Raw genomic sequence first — 25,500 nt, forward strand, 5'->3', positions numbered from 1 at the left:
TCAGGATGTCGTCCAGGTAGGGCAGCAAAAGGAATGCCCCTTGTGCGAAGAAGCGCAATGAGCGGCGCTAGGATCTTGGTAAAGACTCGAGGGGCGGTCGCTAACCCGAAAGGAAGGGCGACAAACTGATAGTGCCGGCCACCAATGGCGAAGCGCAGGAATCGTTGGTGAGATTCTGCGATAGGGACATGCAGATAGGAGTCCTGGATGTCTACGGACGCGAGGAACTCCCCTGGAAGAAGAGAAACAATAACGGAGCGGAGGGATTCCATTCGAAACCTCCGCACCCGCAGAAACTTGTTGAGCAGCTTCAGATCCAGGATCGGACGCACCGACCCCTCCTTCTTTGGGACCACGAACAGGTTTGAATAGAAACCTGTGCCCTGTTCCTCTGGGGGAACTGGGGTGATAACACCCCGGTCTAGAAGGGAGGAAACTGCCATCAAGAGGTCCGAGGCTCGGGCGGGATCCCCCGGAACGCGAGAAGGGAAAAAAACGTTCCGGCGGTCTGGACGCGAATTCTATCTTGTAACCTGACGTTACAATTTCCAGAGCCCATGCGTCCTGAACATGAGCCCTCCAAACCTGCTGATAATAGAGCAGACGGCCCTCCACCACGAGGGGTGGGGGAGCCCCTTCATGCGGAAGACTGCTTGGCAGCAGCAGGGCGGGCCGACTGTGCCCTCGGGCGCCAGGAAGGTTGGGGCTTGAAGGAGGGCTTTTTGCGGAAGTCCTGAGACCCCACAGCGGAGGAGGCAGGCAATGTCCTACTAGAAGAGAAGCGGCAAAAGGACTGGTATCGGGAACCGGAAGACCTGGTCCGAAAGGGGCGCTTGGGCCTGGGTTGGGGAAGATGAGTGCTCTTGCCCCCTGTAGCCGCAGAGATGAACTCGTCCAGCTGAGCTCCAAAAAGTCTGGCACCCCCAAAGGGGAGATTAGCAAGGGAACGTTTGGAAGAGGCGTCGGCGTCCCACACCTTTAACCAGACTTCTCTGCGCTAAATGACCGAGAGGGCTGAAATGCGTGCAAAGAGGGAAGCAAATCCAGTGTGTCAGCAGACGCATCTTGTTCCGCCAGGTCTTGGTGGTGACGCTGAAGCCACACTGAGAGGGCTTCAGAGGGGAAGCCATACTTATCTGCTCCTGTAGTCTTATCCCTCTGTTCTGTACCAGCAGGGCTCACCTCTTCAGACATCTGACTCACCTGAGTACAGTGCTCTGGATGGAGGGCAGCAGCAGGTGACCCAGGAGCTGGTGGGATGCCGGAGCTAACAGGTCGAGCCCGGATCCACTTGTCTTCTTGGTGGAAAATGGAGGCAGCCAGGCAGCATCCAAAAGACGGCGGCGGGCACTCCACTGGGGACCAGGAAAGCGCTATGCTGACCTGTGTTCCCTCTAGAAAGAAAATAACAAAACGGAGTAGCATCACTAAAGTGTCATCCTCCTTCACCGGACACTAAGCAAAGACTGACTTCCTCCTGGTGGAGCCTGGGGGTATAGCCCGAGGAGGAGGAGCTCTCTTTTATATTTGCATAGTGTCCCTCCTAGTAATACCTCTAAGCCAGGGCTCGACAAATCCCAGGCGCCAGGTCGCTATGGCGACCAGAAATTTAGTCCTGGCGGTATTTGTCAGCCCGTTTTCAAAGGTGCCCGGGCGATGGGTGAGGAGCTGCCATTCTGTCCGGAGGCAGCACCGTTTGAAACAGCTCCTCAGTCAGTGAGTCACAGCACACAGAGAGCGAGATGCTGGCAGCAGGGAGGGGAGGGGCTCGGGAGGAGTGTAATCTGATCCTAGAGTGGAAGCTGCTTCTGCCAGCCCCTCCCCTCCCCGCCCACCAACCAATCAGAGCTGAGGCAAGGACTAGCAGCTCTAGGTCACTGACACAAGTACAGGAGGGAGTCTAGAAAGAATCGAATGAGTCTCAGGTTAAAGGGTTTCTGTCACCCTGCAAAACTCTTTTTTTTTTTTTTGGGATAGTTAGATTGCTCATAGTGCGATATAGGAGAATATAATAGTCTTACTTACTTTCATGCGGCCGATTCTTTATAAAACGAACTTTTATAATATGTTAATGAGGGCTCTACCAGCAAGTAGGGCGTCTACTTGCTGGTAGCCGCTGCAGAAATCCGCCCCCTCGCCGTGTTGATTGACAGGGCCAGCCGTGATCTCCTCCTCCGGCCGGCCCTGTCAGTAATTCAAAAATCGCGCGCCTCGCGTCATTCGGCGCAGGCGCTCTGAGATGAGGAGGCTCGTATCCTCAGCACTCCCTCAGTGCGCCTGCGCCGATGACGTCTTCTCTTTCGGTGATGTCATCGGCGCAGGCGCACTGAGGGAGTGCTGAGGATACGAGCCTCCTCATCTCAGAGCGCCTGCGCCGAATGACGCGAGGCGCGCGATTTTTGAATTACTGACAGGGCCGGCCGGAGGAGGAGATCACGGCTGGCCCTGTCAATCAACACGGCGAGGGGGCAGATTTCTGCAGCAGCTACCAGCAAGTAGACGCCCTACTTGCTGGTAGAGCCCTCATTAACATATTATAAAAGTTCGTTTTATAAAGAATCGGCCGCATGAAAGTAAGTAAGAGCATTATATTCTGCTATATCGCACTATAAGCAATCTAACTATCCCAAAAAAAAAAAAAGAGAGTTTTGCGGGGTGACAGAAACCCTTTAAAAGAATCTAAAGATCTGATTAGTTAGTGACTCATTCGATTCTTTGAGTTAAAAGAACAGGTTACACTGAGGCTGTCGGCTGATGCTTTTGTTGCAGCAGTGATCAGATTAAGGGACAGGAGCAGAGAGATAAAAGTGACAGGACACAGTTTAGATTACAGGTTGAATTAACCCTTTAGGATCAAATTGGCTTCTCAAGGAGATATACATGTTAAAAGGCATCCCTTCTTCTGTCTCATTCAGTAGCTATATAACTAAGGGTACTTTCACACTTGCGGCAGGACGGATCCGGCTGTTCACCCTGTCGGATCCGTCCTTCCGCTGTTTCGCCGGACCACCACTCCGTCCCCATTGACTATAATAGGGGCAGAGCTCTGGCAGTGCATGGTGAAAGGCCGCCGGACTAAAAGTACTGCATGTCCAACTTTTTAGTCCGGCGGCCTCTCACCGCGAACTGCCGTGCTGTGCCGGAGCTCCACCCCCGTCCCCATTATAGTCAATAGGGTCCGGGGACGGAGCGGCGGTATATGCAACATGGTATACAGCATTATTGGGGGGGGAGCACTATGGGGGCACCTACTGGGGGCTTTATGACGCGGCTCCGCCTGGCTCCTAACTTTTTTAGCTGGCTCCTAGATTCCAAGGAAATTTGTCAAGCCCTGCTCTAAGCTATACCCATGGTCTGTATCCCCCAATGGAATGTACGTGAAAAGTGGGTTTTGGAAATGTTCTGAAAAATTACAAGATTTGCTTGTAAACTTCTAAGCCTTCTAACGTCCCCCAAAAAATAAAATGTCATTTACAAAATGACCCAGACATGAAGTAGACATATGGGAAATGTAAAGTAATAACTATTTTAGGAGGTATCGCTATCTGTTTTAAAAGCAGAGAAATTTAAATTTAGAATTTTTCAAAAGTTTTGGTAAATTTGGCTCTTTTTTTTTAATAAATAAAAATGAAACATTTTGACTCAAATTTACCACTGTCATGAAGTACAATATGTGATGAGAAAACAATCTTAGAATGGCCTGGATAAGTAAAAGCGTTTTAAAGTTATCACCACATAAAATGACACTGGTCAGATTTGCAAAAAAATGACCTGGTCCTTAAAGAGTTTTTATCACTTCGTTTCACATAATTAGCTGTCAGACACTAGCGATCCGCTAGTGTCTGCTCTGCCAAACCATCCTAATATAATTGCTTTTGGGGCAGCCGTTTTGCTAAAAAAAAGAACTTTTATTAATATGCTAATGAGCCTCTAGGTGCTATGGGGGCGTCATTAGCACCTAGAGGCTCCGTCTACCTTCACAAACTGCCGCCGCACAGCGCGTCCCTCCAGCCCGCCCATCTCCTCCTGAATGCGATCCTCCCTGTGAGCGCCTGTATTCGGCGCATGCGCAGTGAATGTCTGACCGCTTCCCTGCTCAGACATCTCCACTGCGCCTGTTCCTTGGAGCACTATGACGTCATCGGCGCAGGCGCAGTGGAGATGTCTGAGCAGGGAAGCGGTCAGACATTCACTGCGCATGCGCCGAATACAGCCGTGCACGGCGCATGCGCGAGAATTCGTCCCTTGCGTCACACGGAGGATCGCATTCAGCAGGAGATGGGCGGGCTGGAGGGACGCGCTGGCAGTGTATGAAGGTAGACGGAGCCTCTAGGTGCTAATAGAGGCTCATTAGCATATTAATAAAAGTTTTTTTTTTAGCAAAACGGCTGCCCCAAAAGCAATTATATTAGGATGGTTTGGCAGAGCAGACACTAGCGGATCGCTAGTGTCTGACAGCTAATTATGTGAAACGAAGTGATAGAAACCCTTTAAGGTGAAAAAAGGAGGGTCCTGAAGGGTTTAAAGGGGTCATCCAAGATTACAAAAACATGGCTGCTCTTTGGGAAACAGCGCCACACCTGGCCATGGTTGGTGTGCAGTATTGCAGATCTGCCCCATTTAAGCGAATGGGGCTGAGAAGCAATACTACACAAAACCTGTGGACAGATGTGGCGCTGTTTTAGGAAGAAAGCAGCTATGTTTTTGAAGTTCTGGACACCTAATCTGAGCCTTTTAGACCACTCAGATCAGGTTATAGACTCCCTTGCTCTCATTACAATGGTACCTTTATTTGTTCTGTTCCTCGCCGAGATCTTAAAAAAATAACTTTTTAAACTTATGCTAATGATGTGCAGCAAGTGCCCAGGCCCCTTGGCGATGTGCCTAGAAAACCACACCTCTTTCACCATTCTGGCCCGCCCTTGTTTCCTATTATTACCTCCTCCTCTCCAACAAAGATCTCGCGCCTGCGCATGCGCAGTCCAACTACCTGTTCCTCTGCCCATAATGGGAATAGCAGTGCGCAGGTGCTGGACAAGTGTGGAGCGGCGCAGCCACGAAATCTGGGAGGGAGAGGAGGAGGTAATAATAGGAAACAAGGGCGGGCCAGAATGGTGAAAGAGGTGTGGTTTTCTAGGCACATCGCCAAGGGGCCTGGGCACTTGCTGCACATCATTAGCATAAGTTTAAAAAGTTATTTTTTTAAGATCTCGGCGAGGAACAGAACAAATAAAGGTACCATTGTAATGAGAGCAAGGGAGTCTATAACCTGATCTGAGCGGTCTAAAAGGCTCAGATTAGGTGACAGACTCCCTTTAAGATATAGGTGGAGGACTCTGATTGATCTACGTGAAGAAGGGTAAAAGATATAGTCTATAACTGACTTATTCTTCACGGTGCCAGAAAAGGGAGAGTCATACAAAGCAGACAGCATTAACCCTTAAAGGTGCAGTACAGGATTACAAGAATTTGACTACTTTTTTTTCGTGAAACAGCACCACACCTGTCCATGGGATGTGTCTGGTATCAGGGCGTATTCAGACAGTCTGGGTGGGTGCTGTCAAAATTACATTTGGAAAAAACACAATGTGGTTAAGGTTTTCCCTGTAAAAAAAATACACAGATGTGGTTTTAATTGCGACAAACCTGACCATCTGAATATAGCCTTACACCTAGCCCTGCTAACTTTTATTAAAGGTGACAAAACGTGGTACAAAATGAATTGATTTATAACAATAGAAAATTGTGCATCAAGAATAAAAGTTACAGTACATACCAGTAGTTGTACATTTGGACCCCTGCCATAATTTAATTTGTAGAAGCTGTTCTATAGTGGAGTATATTTAAAGGGAACCTGTCATCAACTTTAGGCCTCATGCACACGACCGTTGTGGTCCACATCAGAGCCGCATTTTTTGCAACTCGGGTGCGGACCCATTCACTTCAATGGGGCTGCAAAAGATGCGCACAGCACTCCGTGTGCTGTCCACATCCGTTGCCCCGCAAAAAAAATATAGCATGTCCTATTCTTGTCCGTTTTGCATTTCTACAATGGGCCGCAAAAAAACTGAGGGCAGTATAAAATAGTGACAGAAATGCTGATGTCAGCGGTGTGTCAGTCATGAGCTAAAAGTAAGTGGTTGCTGAGAACCAGCATCAGAATCATTGCAGCCCAGGGCCTGAGAAGAGTCAAATCTACCTGAGAAGAGTCCTGGTTATTATAATCTCCTGCTCTCCCGTCCATCCGCTGATGATTGGCAGTTCTCTCCTAGCGGGAAAGGGAGAAAACTGGGTAGAAGACGGTCAGTCATCAGCAGGTGGGCAGGAGAGCAGGAATTCATGGATAACCAGGACTTCTCAGGTGGCCGGGACTCTTTTCCAGGCTCAGTCTGCAATGATTGTGATGTTGGTTCTCGGCAACCACTTACCTTTAACTTATAAATACAGACCGCTGAAATCAACTCACCTGTCTCTACTTTATTCTGCCATTAGTATGGGCAGTAGGGATCGACCGATTATCGGTTTTACCGATATTATCGGCAGATATTCAGGATTTTGACAGTTATCGGCATCTATTTTGCCAATATACCGATAACGTATTGGGAACACAGAACGTGCTGCTCTCAGCGCTCTCCGTGTTCCCTCAGAAGCACAGGGGAGAAGGAAGCAGTGTCTCCCTCCCCCCTGTGCTGCTGCTGCCACCAATTAGAGGAGAGAGGACAAAAGAAGGGGAGGGGCTGTGGCCACCGCTCCACCAATGAAGATAAGTCTTTCATTAATTCATATACAGGAGGCGGGAGCTGGCTGCAGAATCACATAGCCGGCTCCCGACCTCTATGAGTGGTAGCTGCGATCTGCAGTAGTTAACCCCTTAGGTGCCGCGGATCGCAGCTACCACTCATAGAGGTCGGGAGCCGGCTATGTGATTCTGCAGCCAGCTCCCGCCTCCTGTATATGAATGGTGCGCCCCCCCCCCCCCCCAAGCCCCCCAGTATTAATCATTGGTGGCGCAGTGCGCACCCCACCCCCATCCTAGTATTAAAAACGTTGGTGGCGCAGTGCGCCCCCCACCCCCCCCAGTATTAATCATTGGTGGCAGTGGCCACAGGATCCCCTCTCCCCTGCTCCTCCGATCGGAGCCCCAGCTGTGTAATCCTGGGGCTCCGATCGGTTACCATGGCAGCCAGGACGCTACAGAAGCCCTGGCTGCCATGATAAGCTCTATGCTGCTGTGTGCACAAAGCACAGAGCAGCAGGGACAGTGTGAGATCCTATTCACCCTGATAGAGATCTATAAAGTTTGGTTTTAATAAACAGGCCATTTTTTACCTCTCTAGTGTGTGCATTTTATTTAATATTTCCTTATTAAGTGGGTGAGTTTATATTTATATGGTACATTTTATGAGGAGTATATGCTTTGTATTGCCATGTGATCAATGGATGCTGGGCTACCAGATTCCCAATGGTGGGGTCGGACTTTAGGATGCCCCAGTGTGCCTGGAGAATTTCACGTACTTCTCTATGAGCTTTGTCGAACGTGCCTATAATCCTCATGATGTCACATTTACACTCAGGGGCTTTGGGACACGATAGCTGTTCGGAATTTGAATTAAGTGAGTGATGATAGGCCTTTTTAATCACGTCCTGAAGATAGCCGCCATTTGTAAATAGAGTTCTCAGGTCACGGGCGGCAATCCTAAAGTCTGCCAATTCTGAGCAGTACATGGGACATAGCCCGATATACTCTGGACAGACACACATACCTCCCCCTCTATTTTCCTTCTCTCATATCAACCTCTTTCCTTCTCAGTTTGATTGTGCCTCCCTTTAGTATCCTCTGGTTAATAAAAAAACAACGACGTCTATAAATTTTCACTGGTCAGTAGATTAAGGCTACTTTCACACTTGCGGCAGAGTGATCTGGCAAGCAGTTCCGTCGCCTGAACTGCCTGCCAGATCCGGCAAAACGTATGCAAACTGATGGCATTAGTAACTGATCAGGATCCTGATCAGTCTTAAAAATGCCTGATCAGTCAGAAAAATACACTGAAATGCCGGGTCCATCTTTCCGGTGTCATCCGGCAAAACGGATCCAGCAATTATTTTTTTCATCCAGCATTCCTGTATTTTGAATGCCACTAACAGGCAAGTCTTCCGTGTTTCTGGCCGGAGATAAAACCGTAGCATGCTGCGGTTTTATCTTTTGCCTGATCAGTCAAAATGACTGAACTGAAGACATCCTGAACGGATTGCTCTCCATTCAGAATGCATGGGGATATACCTGATCAGTTATTTTCCGGCAATGAGACCTTTTGAGGGAACTCAGTGCCGGAAAAGAAAAACGCTAGTGTGAAAGTACCCTTAGCCGCTTTCAGTGGCGTACATACAGGGGTCGCAGGGATAGCAGTTGTGACCGGGCCCGGCACTCCAGGGGGCCCGGCCGCCTGTGGACCCCTGGCCCCTGCAGTAGTGCCTCTCAGACTAAGGTGTGGGCCCGCGGCGGCGTCAGGTGACAGGGACATGAACGCTTCCATTGTGGAAGCGTTCATCTCCATAGTGATCTGTATCGCCGTCCTCAGGACAGCGATACAGATTGCTGTGCTGCGGCCGGGCAGGGGAGGGAGGCGTCTCCGGGCATGGATCAGTTTTGCACCGGGGCCCCATGGATTGTGTGTACGCCACTGGCTGCTTTATGTGTTCCCCTAACACCTACTAGCGCTTGCAGCACTCCCCTCTTGGCCTGTATGCCGTAACCTGGGACGTCACAGTTAGGGGGCACGATCTGTCACGTGCCCATACTCCTGATTGGATGGTGACCGTGGCACTCCTCCATGAGGGGTGGGGCTAAGACCTTTTATCCCCGCGTATGGCCATCACAGTGCCGGGTTAGTTTTCCTGCACGCCATCAGTGGCGGGCTAACTTTTTTTACCACTGACTACATAATAGCTGTTGGTCCTGATGAAACGTGGGCTTGTCCCCATGTGGAAACGCGTCGAGCAGCATTATAGCATGTCTAGGTGATATTGTCAGGCAGTTATCCCTCTCCCCTAATTGCTCTTGTGCTGGGGTAAAATATCCCACTACTATCAGCCCAGAGAAATAGCGGAAGCGGAGTTCAAGCTCCAATGTGAGGGAGGGTTACTGTTTCTGATAGCCCTCTATGAGCGAGAGTTGGTCATACGACTAAGGCCTCATGCACACGACCGTTATTGTGTTCCGTTCCGCAAAATGGGGTTCCGTTGTTCCATGATCCGTTTTTGTTTCCGTGTGTCTTCCTTTATTTTTGGAGGATCACCAGACATGAAGAAAAGTTAAAAAAAAGTCTAAGTCAAGTTTGCCATGCAAATGATAGGAAAAAAACGGACGCGGATGACAATCTTGTGTGCCTCCGTGTTTTTTCACGGTCCCATTGACTTGAATGGGTCCGCGAACCGTTTTCCGTGAAAAAAATAGGACAGGTTATATTTTTTTGACGGACTGGAACCACAGATCACGGACGCGGATGACAAGCGGTGCATTAGCCGAGTTTTCAACGGACCCATTGAAAGTTAATGGGTCCGCAGAAAATCATGAAAAACGGAACAACGGACACGGAATAAAACAACGGTCGTGTGCATGAGGCCTAAGGCCTCATGCACACGACAGTGTTTTTTCACTGTCAGTGATTTGGCTTCAGTGGTCCGTGTCCGATTTTGCTTCAGTTGTGTTTCCTTGTGTCTTCCTTTTTTTTGTCTGACAGGGAAAAAAAAAAAGGAAGGTTAATGAAAAGTGTAATTTTATTACACCAAGGTCTTGTAGGAAAAAAAACGGACACAGACGCGGACATGGATGACATACCAGTTGTGCATCCGTTTTTTTGACTGACCCTATGACTTGAATGGATCTGGCCTCCATTTTCCACTGAAAAAAATAGGACAGGTTATATTTTTTTGACGGACTAGAATCACGGACGCGGAGAAAAAACGGAGGACTATCAGTTTTTTTTTTCAAAGCTGCATAGAAATGAATGGGACCTCCGCTAAACTGTGAAAAATGACGGAACGGACGCGGATGCACACAACGGTCGTGTGCATGAGGCCTAACTGTATAGAGATGCACTAGTAATTTGATATACCAGTGGTTCTGACGTTCAGTAGTGCGCTATGTACGCCTTCACTGGTGAACTATTTAAGTGAATGTACCCCGGTTAAGGTGATATAGGTGAAGGGGATTAACTAACCTCCTCCCGTATTTATTTTGCACCTTAAAAGCCTGTATTGTTGATATTGGGCTATTAAGCCCCTTTTTAGAGTATATTTTCTACAATGAAGATTAGGTTTTATTTTTAGCGTTCTATTCAGGCTGTGTTATTAAAACCAGAACAAGTCAAACCTGTACTCTCCACATTATTTAACTGGGGCGGTTTCATTTCTTAATTTGCTGAGGATAGAGGAGGGGCAGTGCGATAAATGTGTAGGGACAATCTGACAACATGCGTTGCTTTCTGTACATCTCTCCTTTCAGAAGACTGTCCTGTCAGCAAGAATACAATGGGGTTTGCTGGGATTCACATTTATGTGCTTAGATTCGGATCCAGCAAAGCTGTCACAACAATTACTTTAATGAGAATGGGGTCTTACCAATAGTTAAAGGGGTTGTCCAGGTTCAGAGCTGAACCCAGACATATCCCCGTTTTTTCTTGCCCTGCACTGAATGTTTATATTTTTTACACTGCTGAATCGCGCACGGCAAAGGCTTTTTCTGGAGATCCAGTGACATACCGGGCTCTCCATGGGAATGCTAGACGGAGGCTTCAGCCTAGCAGGGAGCCCAGTAATGTCACCGGCACTATTTGGTGGGTTTTAGCGCGGCCCCAGCCATTTTACAGGCGAGGGAAGTGCTAAAGCCCGCCCATTAGTGCCACTGATGTCACCGGGCTCACTGATAGGCTGAAGCCTCCGTCTAGTATTCCCATGGAGAGCCTGGTACGTCACTGGATCTCCAGAAAAAGCCTTCAGCGCAGGGCAAGAGAGAGACTCGGAGCATGAAATAATCCGATGCTCAAATCAGAGGGGCGCCGGCGTGAAAACGGGGATATGTCCGGGCTCAGAGCTTTAAAAAGGTTTTACGAAACTTTAGAACTGATTACTTGTTCTCAGGATAGGTCATCAGTATCTGACAGGTGGGGGTGCGACACCCGGGACCTTTGCCGATCAGCTGTTCGAGAAGGCACCGGGGGCTCCTGTGAGCACTGTGGCCTAGTTCTCCCTGCTCACCTAGCATAGCCCTGTACTTTTTATAGCGGCTGTGCTCGGTATCACGTTCAACCTCTTTCACTTCTATGGGGATGAGCTGTGCATAGGCCACGTGACCACTGAACGCGATGAAACCCGGCCTAGGGAAAGCTGGAGAAGGCTGTGGCACTGATCAGCGGGGTTCCTGGGTGTTGGAGCCCCACCGATCAGATACAGAGTATAGGTCAGGGATGGCCAACCTGCAGCTCTCCAGCTGTTGCAAAACTACAACTCCCAGCATGCCCAGACAGCCTACAACTATCAGCCTACAGCAGGGCATGGTGGGAATTGTAGTTTTACAACAGCTGGAGAGCCACAGGTTGGCCAGCCCTGGTATAGGTCATCAGTTCTAAAGTCTCAGAAAACCCCTTTAATGGTATGCATGGAGGAAGGGTGCCTCTTTAGTTTGGCAGCTTATCAAATTATGGCCCAATGTAACCAGAGAAAACGTATTTCCATAATTCTGTAATACTTGGGTGGACAACATATTTTCCTTTCTTACAGGAATTCTAAAACTTTACATTTGCGTCATGTAACCGCTGACCACATGGCATCTGAGCCTGCCAGCAGACGTACACCACCCGGGTATTAAATGCACATAACGTCCTAGAGTGTAGGAAAACAGTCTGTGGTGCCTATCAACACAGATAATATAAAGCTATGCTGATGCATACCAGCCTGATGGGTTTTGTGAATAAAGGTCTATGGATATGGTATAGGTGCTGGGGGGAGCTCCAGGGCATATGCCAATCATATCAAAAATAAAAACACTATGGGAAACATTTTTCAAAAATGGCATTTTCTTTGCCAGTTTTGGTTTCTCCGGCAGAACCGGAGGATGCACCAAATTTATGCAGTGGCGCAGAAAACTGGCGAGAATAAGGATCAATTTGTCGGACCTGCTGGCCCCGCTTCCTCCCTTCGCGTCCTTTTTGGAAAGCGATGAGAGCAGTGTAAAAGCCCCAAATGCTAAACATTATTGTCACAGTGGCGTTTAAAAAGTGGCAAACACAAGGTTTTGGTCGAGATTCAGCGACGACATTCTGTTGTTGTGGTCAGGCTCGTCAGATGATTTTTATGGCTTCATGCAGGATCTAAACAAAAATCATATTGGCCTGGTTTTCACGTATGAGCTACAGCATCAGAGCATAACCTTCTTGGATGTACAGATCAACAAAAATGCAAACAGTACCCTAGCCACAACGTTATATCGCAAGCAGACATCAACCAATAGTTTGCTCAGATGGGAGAGCTTTCACCCTAAACCACTGAAACCCTAAAGAGACAGTTTCTGCGAATACGCAGAAACTGCTCAGATCAGATGGAGTTTAGGAATCAGGCCTCCACACTATTCCATCGCTTTAAACAGAGGGGCTACTCAGATGCTTGCCTGTATGACGCGTGGAACCACGCAGAAACCGTGGATAGATCCACACTCATCCACTCTGATGGGAAACAGGGAAGCTCAAAAGAGGTCATCAGGATTAGGGATCGACCGATATTGATTTTTTAGGGCCGATACCGATAATTTGTGAACTTTCAGGCCGATAGCCGATAATTTATACCGATATTCTGGGAATTTTCATTTTTGAGAAGAAAAAAAATTCCTACACAAATCTGCTGAAAATTAATATGTTTATTGTTAATGTGTATTTTTTTTGTTTATTGTTAATGTGTATTTTTTTTTTTTATAAATCTTTTTCATTTATACTTAATATTTTTGTGTTTTTTTTTTTTACTAACTTTTAGCCCCCTTAGGGACTAGAACCCTTGTCCTATTCCCCCTGATAGATCTCTATCAGGGTGAATAGGATCTCACACTGTCCCTGCTGCTCTGTGCTTTGTGCACACAGCAGCAAGGTTACTGACTATGGCAGCCAGGGCTTCAATAGCGTCCTGGCTGCCATGGTAACCGATCGGAGCCCCAGGCTTACACAGCTGGGGCTCCGATCGGAGGAGCAGGGGAGAGGGGATCCTGTGGCCACTGCCACCAATGATTAATACTGTTAATACTGGGTGGGGGGGGGGGGGGCGCACTGCGCCACCAATGATTAATACTGGGGGACTTGGGGGGGCGCACTGCGCCACCAATGAAGATAAGTCTCTCGATCATTCATATACAGGAGGCGGGAGCTGGCTGCAGAATCACATAGCCGGCTCCCGACCTCTATCAGCAGTAGCTGCGATCCGCGGCACCTGAGAAGTTAACTACCGCGGACCGCAGCTATTGTTCATAGAGGTCGGGAGCCGGCTATGTGATTCTGCAGCCAGCTCCCGCCTCCTGTATATGAATGAATGAAAGGCTTATCTTCATTGGTGGCGCAGCGGCCACAGCCCCTCCCCTCCTCTTATGTTCTATCCCCTCATTGGCGGCAGCGGCAGCAGCAGCACAGGGGGAGGAGACACTGCTTCCTTCTCCCCTGTGCTGCGGAGGGAACACAGAGAGCGCTGAGAGCAGCGCGTTCTGTGTTCCCAATACGTTATCGGAATATCGGCAAAATAGATGCCGATACCGATAACGTTCAAAATCCTCAATATCGGCCGATAATATCGGCCAAACCGATAATCGGTCGATCCCTAATCAGGATCATAGGAACATATGACACGGAGTCCCAACAGGTTCGGGAAATAATAGGACGCTATTGGTCACTATTAAAGTCAGATCCGGACCTCACTGATCTCCTCCCCGAACGCCCGTCAATTACGTTCAGACGGGGTCGTAGTATTGGGGATCAGTTGGTACATAGCCACTTTGAAGCACCTCCAGCGCGTAACACATGACTCATGGATAGAAGGGTTGGGACCCACAAATGTGGGAGGTGTAAGGCTTGCTCCTTTATTGAGGTAGGCAACACATTTTGTAACAGTAACCAGGACCATACGTATACGGCTCGCTCTTTTGCGAACTGCAACACTGTCGGCCTGGTGTACAAGGCACAATGTGGGTGCGGACAGAGCTACGTGGGTAAAACATGTAGGGCATTCAAAAAGAGAATATTGGAACATGTCGGAGATGTCCGCCACAAACGTGACAAACCATTGTCCAGACATGTTGTACTCCAGCATGGAGCAGACCCAAATACACTACGTTTTTCTATGATAGAGACTATCAAACACTCTATCATAGGAGGTGACATAGACACCATTTTGAAACAAAAGGAGTCCAGATGTATCCATAGGCTAAGTACTATGTCACCACTGGGACTTAATGAGAATATTGATTTCTCTTGTTTTCTATAGTCTGTCATGAACTATCGATATAAGGGTGTGGGTATATTATAGCAGAGGATTGATTGTAATGGTTAGGGCATGTAGCCATCTCCTACACCCCGCTACTCCACTTTCTCTTATAGTTAATAAGGCGAACGTTAAAATAAAACAAGAAGAACAAAATTTTATATAGCATAAAAACAAAAAAGAAACATACACACGTAATTGATGGAAATGTGTAAGACGCTATTAATATATAAATTTATAACTGCACGGTCAGACACAGACATAGGGGTCTACAATGCCCCGATCCATTTTAGACATCCTCACCTAGACGGACACTATATCAAAATGGTCAGGGTTATCATCTATATATACACTGCTCAAAAAAATAAAGGGAACACTTAAACAACACAATGTAACTCCAAGTCAATCACACTTCTGTGAAATCAAACTGTCCACTTAGGAAGCAACACTGAGTGACAATCAATTTCACATGCTGTTGTGCAAATGGGATAGACAACAGGTGGAAATTATAGGCAATTAGCAAGACACCCCCAATAAAGGAGTGGTTCTGCAGGTGGTGACCACAGACCTCTTCTCAGTTCCTATGCTTCCTGGCTGATGTTTTGGTCACTTTTGAATGCTGGCGGTGCTTTCACTCTAGTGGTAGCATGAGACGGAGTCTACAACCCACACAAGTGGCTCAGGTAGTGCAGCTTATCCAGGATGGCACATCAATGCGAGCTGTGGCAAGGAGGTTTGCTGTGTCTGTCAGCGTAGTGTCCAGAGCATGGAGGTGCTACCAGGAGACAGGCCAGTACATCAGGAGACGTGGAGGAGGCCGTAGGAGGGCAACAACCCAGCAGCAGGACCGCTACCTCCGCCTTTGTGCAAGGAGGAACAGGAGGAGCACTGCCAGAGCCCTGCAAAATGACCTCCAGCAGGCCACAAATGTGAATGTGTCTGCTCAAAAGGTCAGAAACAGACTCCATGAGGGTGATATGAGGGCCCGACGTCCACAGGTGGGGGTTGTGCTTACAGCCCAACACTGTGCAGGACGTTTGGCATTTGCCAGAGAACACCAAGATTGGCAAATTCGCCACTGGCGCCCTGTGCTCTTCACAGATGAAAGCAGGTTCACACTGAGCACATGTGACAGAGTCTGGAGACGCCGTGGAGAATGTTCTGCTGCCTGCAACATCCTCCAGCATGACCGGTTTGGCATTGGGTCATTAATGGTGTGGGGTGGCATTTCTTTGGAGGGCCGCACAGCCCTCCATGTGCTCGCCAGAGGTAGCCTGACTGCCATTAGGTACCGAGATGAGATCCTCAGACCCCTTGTGAGACCATATGCTGGTGCAGTTGGCCCTGGGTTCCTCCTAATGCAAGACAATGCTAGACCTCATGTGGCTGGAGTGTGTCAGCAGTTCCTGCAAGACGAAGGCATTGATGCTATGGACTGGCCCGCCCGTTCCCCAGACCCGAATCCAATTGAGCACATCTGGGACATCATGTCTCACTCTATCCACCAACGTCACGTTGCACCACAGACTGTCCAGGAGTTGGCAGATGCTTTAGTCCAGGTCTGGGAGGAGATCCCTCAGGAGACCGTCGCCACCTCATCAGGAGCATGCACAGGCGTTGTAGGGAGGTCATACAGGCACGTGGAGGCCAGACACACTACTGAGCCTCATTTTGACTAGTTTTAAGGACATTACATCAAAGTTAGATCAGCCTGTAGTGTGTTTTTCCACTGTAATTTTGAGTGTGACTCCAAATCCAGACCTCCATGGGTTGAAAAATTTGATTTCCATTTTTTTTTTTTGTGTGTGATTTTGTTGTCAGCACATTCAACTATGTAAAGAACAAAGTATTTCAGAAGAATATTTAATTAATTCAGATCTAGGATGTGTTATTTTTGTGTTCCCTTTATTTTTTTGAGCAGTGTATATATTACACCATTGGGTTATCCACCATGAATATACACTCACCTAAAGAATTATTAGGAACACCTGTTCTATTTCTCATTAAATCAATTATCTAGTCAACCAAATCACATGGCAGTTGCTTCAATGCATTTAGGGGGGTGGTCCTGGTCAAGACAATCTCCTGAACTCCAAACTGAATGTCAGAATGGAAAAGAAAGGCGATTTAAGCAATTTTGAGCGTGGCATGGTTGTTGGTGCCAGACGGGCCGGTCTGAGTATTTCACAATCTGCTCAGTTACTGGGATTTTCACGCACAACCATTTCTAGGGTTTACAAAGAATGGTGTGAAAAGGGAAAAACATCCAGTATGCGGCAGTCCTGTGGGCAAAAATGCCTTGTGGATGCTAGAGGTCAGAGGAGAATGGGCCGACTGATTCAAGCTGATAGAAGAGCAACGTTGACTGAAATAACCACTCGTTACAACCGAGGTATGCAGCAAAGCATTTGTGAAGCCACAACACGCACAACCTTGAGGCGGATGGGCTACAACAGCAGAAGACCCCACCGGGTACCACTCATCTCCACTACAAATAGGAAAAAGAGCCTACAATTTGCACGAGCTCACCGAAATTGGACTGTTGAAGACTGGAAAAATGTTGCCTGGTCTGATGAGTCTCGATTTCTGTTGAGACATTCAAATGGTAGAGTCCGAATTTGGCGTAAACAGAATGAGAACATGTATCCATCCTCTGATGGCTACTTCCAGCAGGATAATGCACCATGTCACAAAGCTCGAATCATTTCAAATTGGTTTCTTGAACATGACAATGAGTTCACTGTACTAAAATGGCCCCCACAGTCACCAGATCTCAACCCAATAGAGCATCTTTGGGATGTGGTGGAACGGGAGCTTCGTGCCCTGGATGTGCATCCCTCAAATCTCCATCAACTGCAAGATGCTATCCTATCAATATGGGCCAACATTTCTAAAGAATGCTATCAGCGCCGCTCATGTAATGATACATGAGCGGCGCTTTGACCCCGCCCCCAACGCCAGCAGAGCGGGCTATTTAAACCAGAAGAAATCCACAGCTGGTGACTCCACACAGGACTCATTGGGGCACCGGGGCTGGTGTGTTTTGAAGAGAACTGAACAAGGCTAATAATGTAGGTAGACAATATAGACATGATGGCTAAGATGTACACTTTCTATTATATCTCCTGATAGACTATCATTGGTCAAGCCGGAATATGGTGGGCTGCGACATCACCACATGGACGCACCTAACCAACCCCATATAGTCATTTTTGGGCACGCAAGTACCATTAATATCATAACTATCACCCATGTTTTGGTTCACATGGAAGAATTAATGTGACCATTATTGTGTATCATAAGCAGACACACCACCAGCTAACATGTGGATACGGTGAAGTGTTTAGATGTCTGTGTCTATAGGGGGAATAAATCCATCCCCTAAGTGGACATAGGGCTGTGACCCTGTTGTGTGTGGTTCTGACTGTACCGTCCAAGAGTGTGGACTGGTGGTGTAGGGCTGTAAATATTGAAAGCCTAACACTGGTGACAATCCTAGTGTACTGTCACCTATGATGAGGAATATTGTGTCCTGTTCATGTTAATATTGATGCCCATTATATATCCCCTGAAGAGCCCAGGTGATTGGTATGGGCGAAACGCGTAGGGATTATATACATATATACCAATAACACGTTTGGCATCGGAATGAACGGCTGCATTACAATAATGCACTACTGTGAGTGTCAAGCAGCCGTCTAGTATGTGTATCATAGAATACCTCTCTTTTTCCCTCTAAAAGACATTTTTGGATCCAGCATGTATCTGTATGATGCAATAACCTATGGATATATCTTTATTATTTTCTGTATTTAGCCTAGGTCACTCCCCAGGACACTACAACTAGACCTAGTCCAATCATCATCGATAGGGGTAAACCAGGGATATACAGGAGGTTCCTGAACACGGGATCGCCCCTATCGGGGCGGCCATTCCGTTTTTTAGGCAGGAATAAATATCTTAGGGCCACATATAGGGACAGGCCCGCTCTAGAGATCAGCATCCTGCCTGGAATCTAACGTCCTTTAGGGATCTCACCAAGACACAGAGAAACTTATCGCTGGTCCGTCTATAGAGCGTCGATTTTGTTTTTTCTTTTTCTTTCTTTCTGTGTTTGTTCTAATGGGAGTTTGTTATTTTATACGTATTGTATAATAAAGGCTACGTTTTAAGGCAGGTGGTACCCTGTGATTATACAACTTATACATACCATCCGTAATTAATCTCCCTCTGACGGGACATTGTCTTAACTGCGATTACAAACACAAGGTTAGCAACTTTTTTACACCCCCAATGTGAACATAAAAGGGTTTACCACGATCCGATAACTAATGGCTTATCCATCAATATCAGAACTGTGGGGGTCCGACACCTGACACCCACATGATCAGTTGTTTGAAGGGGCCACAGGCCCAATGTTAACAGCAAGAGAGCCACAGCGCTCACACAAGTGCCTTGGCCTCTTCACAGACCCCCACCAATCCTGATCCTGGAAAACATAGGCCGCGTGCACGTGACTGTATGTATGCTGCAGTCTGGACACCACAGAGCCGCAAAATACGGACACTGGCCGTGTGCATGTCGCAACTTCTATGTACAAATGCCTATTCTCTGCAAAACGGACAACACAGGGCCTGCTCTATAATTTGCAGGGTGGGCACATAGATGCAAAGGGTCTGCATGCGATCCGCATTTTTTTTGCAACCTGAAAATACTGTTGTGTGCATGAGGCCTTAAAGGGGTTGTCTCATCACAGACAATGGGGGCATATCGCTAGGATATGCTTCCGTTGTCTTATAGGTGCGGGTCCCCCCGCGGGACTGGCACCTATATCGGGAACGGAGCCCAGCAAGGTGATGGCTGGAGGATTCCAGTCCGGCCACCACCAAGCACACTTCCCATAGAACGTACCGTGCATGACCTGCCACTGCTCTCATTCACTTCTATGGGCCTGACGGAAATAGCTATTTTCGGTGGCCCCATAGAAAATGAATGAAGAGCGCCCTCCAACACTTTTGGGGCTCCATTCTCTATATAAAAGTGCGGCTCCCACCGGTTAAGACAATGGGGGCATAGCCTAGCGATATGCCCCCATTGTATGTGAAGATACAACCACTTAAAAAAAAAAAAAAGAACCACCAAAAAAGCAGCGTGCATTCTGCATTTTATGGAAGGTCCAGCCCATAATCCGATCCAGCGCAGGGCAAAGGAGTGCATCGGAGCATTAAAATGCTCCGATGCTCATATCACAGGGGCCGCCGGGGTGAAAATGTGGGTATGTCTGGGTTCAGCTCTGACCCTGGACATACCCACATTTTCACCCCGATGCCCCTGTGATATGAGCATGCTCTCCCTTGCCCTGCGCTGGATCGGATTATGGATTATGGGCTGAACCTTCCATAAAATGCATAATGCACACGGCTTTTTTGGTGTTTTATTTTTTTTTGCATGGTATCAAGTATCGCAATACTTTTTTATGGTATCGAAATCTAATTAAAATTTGGGTATCGTGACAACCCCTTCAACCAGAGGAGATTGTACAGAGCTTTGATTTTTAACGGATTATTCCTCACCCACACAGTTATGGTATATGCACAGGACATGAGTGTCAGACAAATCCTTGTCTCAGTAGTAGGACCCGCATCTGTCTGTAGATGGAGGCCTCCCCTGACCCCCTCATGCCTGGATGCAGAAGCTATGGAGACAGCAGACCAGGCCCTGCTTTGCTGTTCCTGTAACTCCCATTAACTTGTATGAGAGATACAAGTTTCAGATCTAGTGTCCCACTGCTCACCCAGGCACTGAAGCTGCCTAGAACAGGCACTACATGTCCCAGAATACAGATCACAGAAAATAAGGACACAGATTTCAACTCTGACACTTGCAGAATTATGAATGCAGCTCTGGTCTATAATGCAGGCAGTCACAGGTTACTGCTACATATATATATATCCCTCCAGTTACACGTCAATAACTACCCCTGGGCACAGGCTGGTCACAGATGCCAGGCAGGCACTTGCTGCTGAGGAGTGAAATGCCATGAATCACCATGACACAGGAGGAACTGGGAGCGGACGCCCTGCCCAAGGAGCCCATCCGTCTCCATGCTGGGACCTGTAGTGCCACAGCACTTCTACCCACACAGCACTGGAATACGGCCGAGGGGTGCCCTTAGCGCCCGCGGGCGTTACTCAGCTGACAGCAGGGGAAGCTCCAGTCTCTTACCCGGAGCACAACAGAAGAGTACGACACCGGCTGTCACCAACGGCTCCTCTGCTTCTAAACACAGAGCCCCAATGAACTGGAGCCGCTGGCTGACGTCACGGTCATGTGACCGGTCCGTTGGTGGGAGGAGCCCCGAAGTTAGGTTTTCACGCCAGCGAATGGTGGGTTGTTGTTTCCAGTCTGCGGCTGTGAAACTACAACTCCCAGCATCACCTGTTACAGTATGCTGGGATTGTAGTGTCGCTACAGCTGGAGAGCCACAGGTTGGACATCACTATTCTGCATTCTGTGATGGAAGGGAACGTGTGTAGGGGCCCTAACAGTACAGTCAGCCTGGGCAACCTCTCTGGGGGCTGTACAATAACTGGGGCTTTACAGGAGAAATCAGCTGTAAAGGGAACCTGGATTTTGGGTATAGAGCTGAGGACATGGGTTGCTAGATGGCCGCTAGCACATCCGCAATACCCAGTCCCCATAGCTCTGTGTGCTTTTATTGTGTAAAAAAGCGATTTGATAAATATGCAAATTGACCTGAGATGAGTCCTGTCCCTGACTCATCTCACGTACAGGACTCATCTCAGGTTAATTTGCATATGTATCAAATCGGGGTTTTTGTACACAATAAAAGCACACAGAGCTATGGGGACTGGGTATTGCGGATGTGCTAGCGGCCACCTAGCAACCCATGTCCTCAGCTCTATATCCAAAATCCCTTTAAATGTTCCCCAGAGGTCTTGTCTGTCCATATTGGGACACAATGTGTAAAATAGTGTTGAGTGAATCGAAGCATCTGAAGTGAAATTCTATCCGAAGTTTAGAAAAAAAATGTATTCACAACGAATCTCTATTTCCTCTGGCTTTGTGGTAACAAATCTTTTTTTTTTTTTTTTTTTTTAAATGGCGACTACATGTGTTACAAAGTGAAAGTAAGGAGTCCAGGAATGTGAGATCACCCATAATGCCATGCAGATAGCCAATCAGCAGCTAGACAGCCCCTGTGATGTCACATCCCTATAAAACCCTCATCCCGCACGGTCTCCGCCATTTTTTCGTGAGCTGAGCATAGGGGGAGAAGTGACAAGCGCTCATCAGCTAGGGACGGTGTTGCTAAAAGATTTTAATTGTGGGATATTGGATAGGGAGAGTGCAGGACCAGTTTTTACACACTATAGGGAGACTCCAGGGAAAGCAATCTGAAGGGATCCGTAGGAGACAGTGCAGTGTGCATCAATCCCAGTGTAGGGCACAGCGCTAATTGAACAGCGTCCACCTTGTTTCATAGATCAGCCATTCTATTAGGCCTTGATTTTAAAATTGGGGAGAATAAGGCTTCGTTCATATCACCGTTCAGCCTTTCCGTTCTCCTGCTCTGTTTAGGATCAGAAGAACGAAAGGACGGATTCGGCACATAACTGAGCCTACGGACCCCATAGACTCAGAAGAAGATTTTTGAAGCAGAGACAAAAGTCCTGCATGCACTACTTTTTCTCCGCTTCAAAATCTTCATCTGAGCAGAAACCTAACAGACCCCATTATAGTCTATGGGGTCCTTAGGTTCCGTTCAGCTCAGTTATGTGCCGAATCCGTCCTTTCTGTATTCCTGCTCCTAAACGTAAAGGGTGAACGATGCCTAAGCTGTCTTGTTCTACTGTTATTGGGGTGCCTGTCACAGTAACTGTTTCATTGCCAGAAAGGACTAAGGCTGGGTTCACACGGGCGTGACGGATTTGTTCAGGATGCGTCCCGGGTGTAAACCCGCGCGAGTAGGTACCCAATTGCAGTCAGTTTTGACTGCGATTGCGTTCCGTTCAGTTTTTATCGCGCGGGTGCAATGTGTTTTGCACGCGCGTCATAAAAAAATGAATGTGGTACCCAGACCCGATCATTATTATTTTCCCCTTATAACATGGTTATAAGGGAAAATAATAGCATTCTGAATACAGAATGCATAGTACAATAGGGCTGGAGGGGTTAAAAAAAAAAAAATTATAATTTTTTTAACTCACCTTAATCCACTTGTTCGAGCAGCCGGCATCTCTTCTGTCTTCATCTGTGAGATAAAGGACCTGTGATGACGTCACTGCGCTCATCACATGGTCCATCACATGATCAAGCACCACGGTGATGGATCATGTGATGTACCATATGATGAGCGCAGTGACGGAAAGGAGATATAATATAACAAAGTAGTTTAGCTGCATGTTGTGATATTAACAAAAAATGAAAAATAAATTTCCTGGGTGTAAAAAAATAAAAACCAAAAAATACAAAATTAAATATAAAGCTCCATATGTCACCAAAAAAGGTGCAAAAATGACATAACAACAGAAAAAAGTTATAGCTTTCAAAGACATGTACTAAAACAAAAACAGAAAAGGTGCCTGGTCAGGAAGGGGTTAATCCTTGAACAGTTTTACATTTTATTTCTGACCACTGTATTAGGCCTCATGCACACTTCCGTTTCCATATTGCGGTCTGCAATCCAAGAATCTGCAGCTACCGTATGGCTATTTCAGTGTTTTGCGGTCCGTTTTTCACGGATCCGTTGTTCCGCTTTTTTGTTTCCGATGTGGTTCCGTTTTTCCGTATGGCATATACAGTATACAGTAATTACATAGAACAAATTGGGCTGGGCATAACATTTTCAATAGATGGTTCCGCCAAAAACAGAACGGATACAGAAGACATACGGATGCATTTCCGGATGCATTCCGGTTTTGGCACACACACCCCCTGAGGAAGCTTACGCGAAACGCGCGATGGGGCTCTTTTGGATCACTATTCTGGTATTTATATAATTTTTTATTTATCATATTGTTCATTTTATTGTCAATGTACATTGTATTTTTTGTACTTTAACTCATGTACTGTATTTGGCTCCAATATCTTGTTCACACCTTTTGGTGAGGTCATTGTCATATGTACTCCATCTGGGTATTTATCAATTATCTAGTATCTCCTTGACCTTTCCATGAATTGTTTTTACATGTCGTCCATTTTGTGATCCTTTCCCACCCTGTGTGTCTCTCGTCCACCCATGTATTGTTTTTCATTGCATTTTATCGGATTTTCCCCTTTTTTGGGGAACCATAATAAAGTTTATATATATTGTTAGTCGTGCTTTGCCTTTTTTATTCTTTGGTGTTGAGCATACATAACATGATAACCTTATTCGCTGGGTCAGTACGATTACAGAGTATTTTTAAATTGTTCTACTTTTATGCAATAAAAATTCTCTTTTAACCACTTCAGCCCCCCTACCTTAAACACCCTTAATGACCAGGCCACTTTTTACACTTCTGACCTACACTACTTTCACCGTTTATTGCTCGGTCATGCAACTTACCACCCAAATGAATTTTACCTCCTTTTCTTCTCACTAATAGAGCTTTCATTTGGTGGTATTTCATTAGTGGTGACATTTTTACTTTTTTTGTTATTAATCGAAATTTAACGATTTTTTTTGCCAAAAAATGACATTTTTCACTTTCAGTTGTAAAATTTTGCAAAAAAAACAACATCCATATATAAATTTTTCTCTAAATTTATTGTTCTACATGTCTTTGATAAAAAAAAAATGTTTGGGTAAAAAAAAAAAATAGTTTGGGTAAAAGTTATAGCGTTTACAAACTATGGTACAAAAATGTGAATTTTTTGAAGCAGCTCTGACTTTCTGAGCACCTGTCATGTTTCCTGAGGTTCTACAATGCCCAGACAGTAGAAAAACCCCACAAATGACCCCATTTCGGAAAGTAGACACCCTAAGGTATTCGCTGATGGGCATAGTGAGTTCATAGAACTTTTTATTTTTTGTCACAAGTTAGCGGAAAATTATGATTTTTTTTATTTTTTATTTTTTCTTACAAAGTCTCATATTCCACTAACTTGTGACAAAAAATAAAAACTTCAATGAACTCACTATGCCCATCACGAAATACCTTGGGGTGTCTTCTTTCCAAAATGGGGTCACTTGTGGGGTAGTTATACTGCCCTGGCATTTTAGGGGCCCAAATGCGTGCGAAGTAGTTTGAAATCAAAATCTGTAAAAAATGGCCGGTGAAATCCGAAAGGTGCTCTTTGGAATGTGGGCCCCTTTGCCCACCTAGGCTGCAAAAAAGTGTCACACATCTGGTATTGCCGTACTCAGGAGAAGTTGGGCAATGTGTTTTGGGGTGTCATTTTACATATACCCATGCTGGGTGAGATAAATATCTCGGTCAAATGCCAACTTTGTATAAAAAAATGGGAAAAGTTGTCTTTTGCCAAGATATTTCTCTCACCCAGCATGGGTATATGTAAAAAGACACCCCAAAACACATTGCCCAACTTCTCCTGAGTACGGTGATACCAGATGTGTGACACTTTTTTGCAGCCTAGGTGGGCAAAGGGGCCCACATTCCAAAGAGCACCCTTCGGATTTCACCGGCCATTTTTTACAGATTTTGATTTCAAACCACTTCTCACGCATTCGGGCCCCTAAAATGCCAGGGCAGTATAACTACCCCACAAGTGACCCCATTTTGGAAAGAAGACACCCCAAGGTATTTCGTGATGGGCATAGTGAGTTCATGGAAGTTTTTATTTTTTGTCACAAGTTAGTGGAATATGAGACTTTGTAAGAAAAAATAAAAAAAATCATTTTCCGCTAACTTGTGACAAAAAAATTCTAGGAACTCGCCATGCCCCTCACGGAATACCTTGGGGTGTCTTCTTTCCAAAATGGGGTCACTTGTGGGGTAGTTATACTGCCCTGGCATTCTAGGG

The 25,500-nt window shown here is 46.7% G+C and overlaps 1 protein-coding gene across 2 annotated transcripts in view; it reads right to left on the bottom strand.

Annotated features, from left to right (window-relative positions):
• The window catches only part of TRAFD1 (TRAF-type zinc finger domain containing 1), a 65,724-nt gene extending 44,900 nt beyond the window's left edge, over positions 1-20,824 (bottom strand). For both annotated transcript variants that reach the window (XR_005776145.1, XM_040416051.1), the window contains exon 1: positions 20,737-20,824. The gene's annotated coding sequence lies outside the window, so the exon portion shown is untranslated. The remainder of the gene's footprint in view (positions 1-20,736) is intronic.
• Positions 20,825-25,500: the final 4,676 nt, after the last annotated feature.

The sequence above is a fragment of the Bufo bufo genome, chromosome 2, assembly GCF_905171765.1.
Source record: "Bufo bufo chromosome 2, aBufBuf1.1, whole genome shotgun sequence".
Lineage (NCBI taxonomy): Eukaryota > Metazoa > Chordata > Amphibia > Anura > Bufonidae > Bufo > Bufo bufo.